The sequence below is a fragment of the Phacochoerus africanus genome, chromosome 9, assembly GCF_016906955.1.
Source record: "Phacochoerus africanus isolate WHEZ1 chromosome 9, ROS_Pafr_v1, whole genome shotgun sequence".
NCBI lineage: Eukaryota > Metazoa > Chordata > Mammalia > Artiodactyla > Suidae > Phacochoerus > Phacochoerus africanus.
Genome location: NC_062552.1, coordinates 124260003 through 124269786, shown reverse-complemented (window position 1 = coordinate 124269786; position 9784 = coordinate 124260003).

Below are 9784 nucleotides of genomic sequence, written 5' to 3'. Positions count from 1 at the left end.
AGCGGGCAGAACCGTCAATCAAATGTCCTCTCGCAAAGGTCAAAATGCTGTTGAAAGGGACTAAGGATCTATCTTAGGGCGACAGGTGGGTGGCAGCCGGGAGGGCAAGGATGAAACGCCTGGTGACAGAAGAAGGGTGAGAATGAGTGATGTGTCCCAAAGGGGAGAGGCAAAGGGGCCCCCCGGCGGCGGCGGCGGGGGGGGGGGGTGCGGGAATCAAGTTAGAACAGGGCCTTCGCGCTTCTTTGGGGCTTCAAAGTGAGTTTCAGAGAGAGCCTCCCAGTGCCCAGCGACCCTGTAGGTGTAGGTGCTATAGCACAGTCGGGAGGGACAGGGCTGTTTGTAACTCCACGGCTAGTGGCAAGGAGGTGAAAATGAACTACCAGGTCGCTGGAGACACTGAGCCTTGGACGGGGGCGTTCGTTTACAGACAAGCAGGAGCGCTCTGGGGAAGATGAATATAAAGTGATCTTTGGGGGCCATAGCAGGGAGCTACCTTAAAGTGTCAGATAATGTGAAGCTGAAAGAGAACACCCCCCTTCACAGTCTGGAGAGTAGGCAAGGCGCCCCAGAGACTGGAGCCCCGGCAACAGGACTTGAGAGACAGAATGGCCCGCACCAACCGCGGATGTCAAGAAAGCTTCAAAAAATCATGGCTCCGAGCATCCTTGTCAACAGGAGAGCGTTTATTAGCCACGGTATTAATAGCTAGGAAACAGTCGGAGCCAGCAGGGACCAATCAGCGGCCAGGAGCCCCTGTCGTCAAGCCGGCACGGCCAATCAGATGCAGGCAGGCCCGGTTGCTAGCCTCTCGGGGCAGAGGCGAGGGGTGCGCGCTGTCACGGGGGTGCCAGCTCGCCCTCCGTGCGTGGGAGGCCTGCGTGGGAGCCCAGGCAGCCAGCGGAGAGCCTCAGTCGTCAGACCCTTGGGGTCCCTGGAGGCTGTCGTCGAAGCAGTGCCTCCTGGCGTCATCCCTGCGGCCCCCTAAAGAACAAGAGCGATGCTCCGGGAGGAGCCCCAGGCGTTGGTTGGGGTGCCTCTGAGAGGCCCCTGCAAGGAGAAACTCCAGACGTGCAACGCGCATCTCTGTCCTCAAGGCCTGGCGCGGTGGAAAAGTCGGGCCTCCCAGCGCAAAGCCGGCCTCTCTGGTTTTTTTCTAGGCTCTTCAGCCTTCTGCTCAGAGTTTTACAGTAAATCCCACTCCTCTGTTTCAAGGTCTTTCTGACAGGCCAAGGTAAAGGACCCTGGAAAGTTTATGTTGCCGACAAAAGCACCGCGGGTTGGAATCCCAGCTTTGCTCCCTCTGAGCTGGAAGGCTGCTGTCCAGGCCCTTCACTCTGGGCCCCTATTTCCTCATCTGGAAAAAGGAAAGCGTTGGACAAGATGGTCCCCAAGGAGCCTTCCAGTCCTGCTTTGCTTGATTTGAATGTATACATCAGGCGAGTCAAATGTCTTCCAGAACATTCTGCATGACAGTAATTAGTATCAGGTGTATCCTGCCGTCCATGTGGTTACTTCATCATGCTGCTTTTCTTTCCATTGTATTTTATTTTAAACAGAACTCCATGGCAACATGTTTATCCTTCTGGCTTCTTAAAAGAAAGAAAGAAGAAAGAGAAAGATAGGAGCAAAAAGCAAAGAAAGAAAGACAGACGGCTGTAAACGAGTCTTGACCGAGCGTGGTTTAACCACTATATATATATATATATATATATATCTCCATATGTTTAAATGTTTTTGTTGGCTTTTCTGGAGCTCAGAAACTGACTTTTTAAATATTTATTGGTCCAAAGCAATAGATATAACTAGGAAAAAAAAAAAACTCGAAAGAGTCCTAAAATCTACGGTAATATTTGGACCTGAGCTGTTTCTCCGTCCACACAACGTCATGCACGCTCTCCTTGCTCAAGGAGAACATTTGAGGGCTCAGATTCGTATCTATAGGGCAAAGCAGATGAGGAAATCGAGCTTTGAGAAATGGCTCGCTTTCTTTCTGTACATGCTGAAACCCAGCTCTCCTGAAGAGCCCTGGAGGTGAGCCAGTGTCCCAGACGCAGGGCTTTGCCTGCTGTCATTTTTTTTTTTTCCTGCATAGATCTAATTCAAAGCACATAGTTTTCTTCTTTTTTAAATTCATGCTTGGGAACCCTCAAAAGCCGGGTGAGCGGTCTCTCTCTCCACATGTACATACTTGTGGGCAAGTGTGCAAACGTCCTACAATTCGGCCAGGAAATGAAGACAGCTCCTCCAAGCATCTTCCGGGAGGGGTAAATGGGCTCTCTTCTCAGACACTGTACTCGGGCGTTTGCTCAACAGGGACCCAGACCCCGAGTCCCTGCCCCTCTGCGCCTTCCTGGTGAAGTGCTGCTGTTCCCCAGCCATCTCCTCTCCAGGTCCTCTTCAGCACTGCTGGCCAGTGCCTCTGCCTGCCTGATCTCTAGCCCCAAGGCCAGCTTCTGGCAGTTCCCCCAAAGCACATGTTCCTGAAACCCACCCCCACCCCCACCCCCAGACCTCATCCTACATCAGAGAAGCAGAAGGACATACAGAGGGACTTCCTGTGAAGCTGTTTTGGGGTGAGGGAGCACTGGACTGGTCAGGTACCACCCCTGGGCCTCCTGTAAGGTGCAAGACTGAGCATCGAGCCCTCAAGGTTTTTTTAGGGGAAATAATCAGATCCACAGCAGTCCCGTCTTCCGGAATCCTGGAATTCACAAGAACGCTTCTAAAATGCATACTGATCTGTTGCTCCCATGCTAACAGCCTTTCAGGAACTTGATTTTGCCTCCAAAATAAAGTCGAACCTCTTTAGTTTGGCCTTCAGGCCTTGTGGGAGGGGCTCACTTTTTACATTTCTGGTCACTCATCCCAACACAATTCCTAGCTCCATTTCCCGCCAGTTGGATGCTTGGGGGACCCTGCAGGGTGTCCTGATCCTGAGGTTGGACAGGAAGAAGCACCACGGCTGCCTCTGCACTGTGCATATCCCCCGGAGACCCCAGTGTCAGCAGCACTCTGTTCCCCGGAAACCTGAGTTCCAGGTGCAGCCCCGACCTTTGCATAGAAGAGTTTGCCAAACTGTAGATATTAAAAGACAAATAAAATTCAGCGCCTCTCGCAAAAGGCCAGGGATAAAGCCGGCTTCCCGGTAGACCACTGGGCTTCAAGGCAGCACAGTACGTGTTGGACTCTGGGGTATGTGGTATGTGGTGGAGGGAGAGGGGATTGCGCTTTAGGAATACTTTTCATAACCAGAGCCAGAGAAAAGAGCTAGAAGATAATCCCCCCAAATTATCCCAGTACTCTGCAAAACCATTAGTTGTCCCGTGTAAATAAATTCTGACTCATCTGTCTTCTTTCTACTTTTATGCCTTTCTCTACTGATGCATATTTCTTTTCTTTTTATTTCTTTTTTTTTTTCTACTTTTTAGGGCCACACTCACTGCATATGTAAGTCCCAGGCTAGGGGTCCAGTCAGAGCTATAGCTGCCGGCCTACACCACAGCCACAGCAGCAGCACCAGATCTGAGCCGCGTCTGTGGCCTACACCATAGCTCAGGGCAACACCAGATCCTTAACCCACTGAACAAGGCCAGGGATCAAACGCACGTCTTTATGGATATTAGTCAGATTCGTTCCTGTTGCACAACGGGAACACCCATGTATTTCTTTTATAATGTCCTTTTTTTTTTTTTTTTTGGCTTTTGTCTTTGTTGTTGTTGTTGTTGTTGTTGCTATTTCTTGGGCGGCTCCCGCGGCACATGGAGGTTCCCAGGCTAGGGGTCCAATGGGAGCTGTAGCCACCAGCCTACGCCAGAGCCACAGCAACGCGGGATCCGAGCTGCGTCTGCAACCTACACCACAGCTCACAGCAACGCCAGATCGTTAACCCACTGAGCAAGGGCAGGGACCGAACCCGCAACCTCGTGGTTCCTAGTCGGATTCGTTAACCACTGCGCCACGACGGGAACTCCCATAATGTCCTTTTTTTTATTTTATTTATCTTACTTTTTTTTTGTCTTTTTCTAGCGCCGTATCTGTGGCATATGGAGGTTCCCGGGCAAGGGGTCTAATCAGAGCTATAGCCGCCGGCCTACACCACAGTAACAGCAATGCGGGATCCGAGCCGCGTCTGCAACCTACACCACAGCTCACAGCAATGCCGGATCAGTGGGTTACCACTGAGCAAGGCCAGCGATCAAACCCACAATCCTAGTCGGATTCGTTAACCACTGAGCCACGACGGGAACTCCATAATATCCTTTTTTTAAAAATGCACCAGTCCAAGAAGACTGACCATTTGCGCCTCTTTCTTACCTCAAGGATGAAATATTTTACTAGTAAGTAAATAAAAAGCAAAAGACCCAGGACTCCCCTCCTAAGTAGTTCCAAGCAGAGTCCTTGGAGGCGGCTGAGCAAGCACTGGGTGGGCATGGGAGGCCCAAGGGCAGCCCTGCGGCCCCACCTGACTCCTGGGAGGGCTCTCCTGAACCTGCCACAGAGGTGAACAAATTCCAAGCAGGTTACAGCAAAAGGAAATGAACTTCAAGGGTTTCACTCCTACAGGAGGGATCTAAGGAAATCCATTTGCCCGGAGATGAGACAGACCAAGAATCCTGACACCGGGAGAAGGTCCCCACGTCGCCCAGCCCCGCCCCCACCCAGCTCCCCTGGCTTTGGGCATGGGCCAGCCCGGGTTCAAGCAGGGGATTTTCTTGGCCCCACTCCACGGAAATATTTCCTTCGGTGGAGCAAAGAACTGCTTCATTCAACCGCCTGGGGCCAGGGAGGGGGCTGGCTTTGCTGTGTTGACAGAACTGGCAGAGGCCTGGGGAGGGGCCCCCAGGAGAAAACGTATTCCAGGTAGAACAGGACTGGAAAGTTTGCTTTTTTTTTTTAGCTAAAAGATTGCTGACAGTTGAAAAACTGCCACCCCACCCAAGAGGCTCCAAGAGGAGACATTTGTACGAGGTTTCAGCAAGGACTGTCGCAATGACCTGTCACCTTAACAGCAGAGAGAAGGGGGCCAGTTCCAGGCACGCTTTCCATCGCAACATTCAAGGTCTGGATCCTTCCAGGGACCAGGGTTGGCTTCCCAGGGCCGAGCCTGGCGGTATCTGAGTCTCAGGGCTCACAAGAAGCCACCAGCTCACTAGCAGAGTCAAGGGCGCCTGGGGGGCTCTGTAGCTGGGGGCCCTGTGCACTCAGAGGTTGAGATCCAGGGCGCACACCGTTCTCCCTGGCTGACCCTCTGTTTGCTGAAGTCCCTGTCACAGTCTGTGCCCAGGAGAGGCCACCCACAAACATAGGAACCCCCCGCTCCAGCCCCGTCACCAGGAAGCCAGGTGAAAACAGAGTCATGTGACTCCTGCCTGAGAGCACAGCTCAGAAAGAAGCACTTCTGCAAATGAGGGGGGGTGGGGGGACATGGGGCACCTTTGCCATGAAACAGGGGATGTTTCCTGCCATCCTGCCCTCCTAGGGACGAAAGGAGATGAGAAACCACCCGAGGGCAGGGCATGGGGTACAGGTGGGTGCCTCGAGCTGGTACTATCTGGCATCCCAGTCGGAGGGCTGATACCCGTGATCATGGGGCTGTTTGCTGGCGTTCTTGCCCAGCTCTAGGGTGGACCAGCAGTCTTGCCAAGTGGGTAAGGGTTTGGGCCCCAAGCTCAGATTTCAGGTGCAAGTCTGCTTGCTCCCCGACCTGGCTGCCTTTTCCTGGTGTCGAGACCTGACTTCTAAAAGCCAACTCGTGGAAGAAAAAAAAAAAAAATCATTGTAACATAAAAAAATTTAAAAAGCTCTCCCTTGTGCAAAAAATAAAAATAAAAAAAATAAAAGCCAACCCACGGCAGTGGCCTGTTTTGCCAAGACCCCACGCTTGGCCTGCCTCATCCCCCAGTAAATGGATTTCCTTAGGCCCCTCCTGTAGGAGTGAAATTCTTTTTTTTTTTTTTTTGTCTTTTTGCTATTTCTTTGGGCCGCTCCCGCGGCATATGGAGGTTCCAAGGCTAGGGGTCTAATGGGAGCTGTAGCCACCGGCCTACGCCAGAGCCACAGCAACGCGGGATCCGAGCCGCGTCTGCAACCTACACCACAGCTCACGGCAACGCCGGATCGTTAACCCTCTGAGCAAGGGCAGGGACCGAACCCGCAACCTCATGGTTCCTAGTCGGATTCGTCAACCACTGCGCCACGACGGGAACTCCTTTTTTTTTTTTTTTTAGGAGTGAAATTCTTGAAGTTCATTTTCGTTGGCTGTAACCAGCTTGGAATTCGTTCGCCATGGGCCTTGGGTTCGTTGGTTCATCTCCCCGCACCTCATTCTCCTGGTCTGTAGAATGGGGACACATGCCTCCTGCAAGAAGGAAGATTAAGTGCCCTGGTCACCATGTGTCTCCAGGGACGGGGGGAGGTGAGATCTTCTTGTTCTCTATGCTGTTGGCGTTTATTTTATGAGAGGCATACATTTATTTTGTAACTTACAAAAAAAATTAAATCCAACAAAAGTGCTAGAAGTGAGCCAAGGTCTGTGTCACGTGTGCCCTGATGCATCGGTGCCCTTCGAATGTGAGTGGGACAGCCTTGAATGCCACTGCCTCCAAAATGCCCGCGAGCTTGGCTGCTGCACCCCCAAGTTTGAGGGATGGGCGCGGCTGGTCCCCACAGTCAGCCGGAAAAAAAAGAAAAATATGCCCGCCCCCCGCTCTCAGCCTCTTTGCTGAGCCCTGTGGGTCCATCCTAGTGCAGCCACCTGGCCCCATAGCCTCCATCCCCTGTACCAGCAAGAGCCAGCGTGTCCCAGGCAACGCTTCCTGCCTCAAAGACTGGGGTGTGATATGCGGTCTGCCAGCTCAGGGCGGGGCTAGACCTTCCAGATAAAAATACTCCCAGAAGGCGTCCCCGTCATGGCTCAGTGCTAAAGATCGCGGCTAGTATCCACGAGGACACAGGTTCGATCCCTGGCCTCGCTCAGTGGATTAAGGATCCCGCGTTGCCGAGAGCTGTGGTGTAGGTTGCAGATGCAGCTCAGGTCCCACATTGCTGTGGCTGCGGTGTAGACCCCCAGCTGCAGGTCTGATTCGACCCCTAGCCTGGGAACCTCCATATGCCATGGGCGTGGCCCTGAACAGACTGAAAAACAACAAAAAAAGTGTTTTCCCGGAACACTTGGCCTGCCTCCTCCCTCCTCCCCCTCGTCCCTGCTGTTCTCCTGTACCTGGTAGGGCACAGGCCCTCTGGGGCCTGGCATCAAACATTTAGCAAGGAGGCAGGGAGGAGAGGTGGGTGAGGACACAGGCTCTGACGTCGGACGTTCTGGTTCAAGTTCTGGCACCACCACTTCCCTGCAGGCTGTCTTGGACGGAGCCCCTTTGGCCTCTCTGGGTCTCGGTTTGCTCATCTATAAAATGGGGAGAATAAGCACCCCGGCCCTCGGGGTTGTTGAGAAGGTTACATGAGGCCACATGTGGGAAGTCCCCAGCACAGCGTCCTGGGAGAGGCCCGTCACTGAGGTGGCACCCTCCCACCCATGCAGACAGCCTCGCTGCTCCCTGAGAAAGTCAGTCAAAGGATGCCACCCTCTCCACGGGGATGCAGAGCATGAAAGCTTTGTCACAGCCCCCGGGTTCAGGAGGACCGGGCCTGGCTGATAAGAGCTGTGGCTTCTCGGTCATGGGAACCCCAGGATAAGGACAGTGGCCAAGATTCTGAGGCTGGCCAGGTGCCCCCGGGCCAGCCCCTGCATGTACCCTCTAGAGCCAGAATGCAGACTCCTCTTGCAGGCTCAGCCCACTGAAAAACGCCCCCCCCCCACCACCACGTCATGAAGGGCACCTGCACGGCCAGGGTCGCTGGGGGTAACTGCAGGTCACCGCGGGCATCTCTGAACCACGGGTCACCGCGGGTCTCGGCGCCTCGCCCGCGCCTACCCCCTTGCTCAGGCGTATGCTCTGCAAACGCTTTGCCCTCTGAGACCTGGGCTCAAATGTTCAACCTACCCTTTAGGTGTTTGCGGAAAGGATGAGCTTAACGCATCCGCCTTTAGGTAAACGGAGCTGCCCTCGCACACTTGATGATGGAGAAAAGCAAACAGAGGCCACCTTTCAAAGCAGCCGAGACACCATTGCCTTTGTGAACTGTGGGGGGTGAAGGGCTTCGGGAAGGCTCTGAGAGGCCCTGGCCCTTGGACGAGGGTCCTGCTCATTCACCCCCCAGAGCCAATGTCCCCTCTAAAAATATGAACAGTGGGACTCAGATCACAGGTTTGCCCTGAACACAGAATGAGACAGACGGACAGACGATTCAACACAAAAAGCCTCCTGCTTGGCGTGGAGGGACCCTGAGGGTTAACAGCCAGGGCTGGGGACGGGGAGCCTCTGTCTGAGCCAGTCACCTGGTAGGGGGCACTGGCTCCTGGGAGCCAGGCCAGGCTGACTCAACATCCAAGATACACCACTGAGGTTCTTTAGCCTGAGCCTTGCCAACTTTCAAAGATGAATTCTAGGAGTTCCCATGGTGGTGCCACGGGATCGGCAGCGTCTTGGGAGCCCTGGGACACAGGTTCAATCCTCGGCCTGGCACAGTGGATTAAGGATCTGGGGTTGCTGCAGCTGCAGCTTCAGTCTCGAGTGCAGCTGGGATCTGATCCCTGGCCCAGGAATTCCACAGGCTGCAGGGCAGCCAAAAAAGAAAAAAAGAAAGAAAAAGATGTATTCCAGATAATGTGCTGATGCATGCATTCATTCAGTTCAAAAAACACCTACCAGATGTTTCAGATGCTAGGAATAAAGTGACAAGCAATGGGACAAGTTCCCTGTCTCCTGGAGTCTAGGGAGTTGCAGACCTACTGTGCGCCAGGCTCGGCTCTGGCTGCTCTGCTCCCCTCTCAGGTGGACAGTGCACTCAGCCCAGGCCCTGGAAGTCAGTGGGGACGCCACCCCCTGGGAGGAATCAGCCAGTGGCAGACTGTCATTTAACTAGAAGAAAGAGCCACGTGGGGGCTGGGCGCCCCTGAGAAGCTGGCACCTCTCTCCCGGCCCTGAGTATCAGGAATTCTGGGCCCACGTCCTTTCCCGACAGTCTGGCCTTATGTACATTTCCCAGAAAATCTCACTGTTTACCCTAAGGGGCCTCCCCACAGCAGGAGCCGTACAAATCCTGCCTGCGGCCATAAGTCACTTTCTGGCCGGCTCGGGGCACAGACATCTCAGAGCCCTGGACGTATGGCCACGTGGCCACCCCTGAGATCCAAGCAAAACTGTCTGGCTACCTGGCCTGCGCCGTCCCTGAAAGGCTTCAGTGTCCACCCCGGGCCCTTGTTTGCGGTTCACACCGGGCGCTCACACGGGTCCTGAACAGCCCGTGCAGACCCAGGCCGGGATTTAAGGCTGATTTCCCCCGCCCACATCAAGGCTGTAATTTGGGAGGCAGCCGAGGGGACTGGGCCGGGGAGGGGGGTGTCAGGAAGTGGCCATCTCCCGCCAGGCTGGGGAGGACGTCTCCTCTCTGGGCGAGGTTTCCACACGTGTCAGGACCTGGTCTAAAGGACCTGCTGACCAGTCCACCCCACCCAGGAGTGACCACGGCTCAAGAAGTGTGGACCAACAAGGGGAGGCGGAAGGAAAGCTCAGACTCCCACGAGAAGCCTCTCTGTGTCCGGCATCCTCACCCCACAGTCTCATGATGAAACGGGTCCTTGTTGGGTCCCCGTGGCCCACGAAGTGGTGAACGCTGGAGAGAAAGTTCTCAAAACGAACATCTCCAGTGAGGGAGGCAGACA